The sequence below is a fragment of the Arachis hypogaea genome, chromosome 20, assembly GCF_003086295.3.
Source record: "Arachis hypogaea cultivar Tifrunner chromosome 20, arahy.Tifrunner.gnm2.J5K5, whole genome shotgun sequence".
Taxonomy (NCBI): domain Eukaryota; kingdom Viridiplantae; phylum Streptophyta; class Magnoliopsida; order Fabales; family Fabaceae; genus Arachis; species Arachis hypogaea.
Window position 1 is genome coordinate 109,971,521 of NC_092055.1, and position 1,240 is coordinate 109,972,760.

General features: G+C 37.4%; 1 non-coding gene across 1 annotated transcript; it reads left to right on the forward strand.

Moving 5' to 3' along the window:
* The first annotated feature begins 422 nt into the window (after positions 1 to 422).
* On the forward strand, positions 423 to 530 carry LOC112788326 (small nucleolar RNA R71). The gene has a single exon (XR_003195694.1). It is a non-coding gene; the product is annotated as a small nucleolar RNA R71 (small nucleolar RNA).
* The last annotated feature ends 710 nt before the right edge of the window (positions 531 to 1,240 follow it).

The following is a 1,240-nucleotide window of genomic DNA, read 5'->3' on the forward strand; positions in this document are numbered from 1 at the left end:
CAGGAGGGATTATAGGTGTTTCCATATGGTTCACCCATGTAATTTACCTCTGCTATTGCAGGGTTCTCAGGATCATAAGCTTCTTCTTCATAAGAAGCCTCTTGAGTACTGTTAGATGCAGCTTGCATTCCAGTCAGACTCTGAGAAATCATATTGACTTGCTGAGTCAATATTTTGTTCTGAGCCAATATGGCATTCAGAGTATCAATTTCAAGAACTCCCTTCCTCTGAGGCGTCCCATTGCTCACAGGATTTCTCTCAGAAGTGTACATGAACTGGTTATTAGCAACCATGTTAATGAGTTCTTGAGCTTCTGCAGGTGTTTTCTTTAGGTGAATGGATCCACCTACAGAAGTATCCAATGACATCTTTGATAGCTCAGATAAACCATCATAGAATATATCCAGGATGGTCCATTCTGAAAGCATGTCAGAAGGACACTTTTTGGTCAGCTGCTTGTATCTTTCCCAAGCTTCATAGAGGGATTCACCTTCTTTCTGTCTGAAGGTTTGAACATCCGCTCTAAGCTTGCTCAGCTTTTGAGGAGGAAAGAACTTGGCTAAGAAAGCCGTGACCAGCTTATCCCAAGAGTTCAGGCTGTCTTTGGGTTGAGAGTCCAACCATATTCTAGCTCTGTCTCTTACAGCAAAAGGGAAAAGCATGAGCCTGTAGACTTCAGGATTTACTCCATTAGTGTTAACAGTATCACAGATCTGCAAGAATTCAGTTAAGAACTGAAAAGGATCTTCAGATGGAAGTCCATGAAACTTGCAGTTCTGCTGCATCAGAGAAACTAGCTGAGGTTTCAGCTCAAAATTGTTTGCTCCAATGGGAGGAATGGAGATGCTCCTTCCATGTAAATTGGAATTAGGTGTAGTAAAGTCACCGAGCATCCTCCTTGCATTATTATTATTTTCTGCTGCCATCTCCTCTTCTTGTTCGAAAATTTCTATAAGGTTATCTCTGGATTGTTGTAATTTAGCTTCTCTTAGTTTTCTCTTTAGAGTCTTTTCAGGTTCTGGATCTGCTTCAACAAGAATATTCTTGTCCTTGCTCCTGCTCATATGACAAAGAAGAGGGCACAGAAAAATAATAATAATAATAATAATAATAATAATAATAATAATAATAATAATAATAATAATAATAATAATAATAATAATAATAATAATAATAATAATAATAGTAATAATAATAATAATAACAATAGGGATCCTTTATACCACAGTATAGAGGTCCC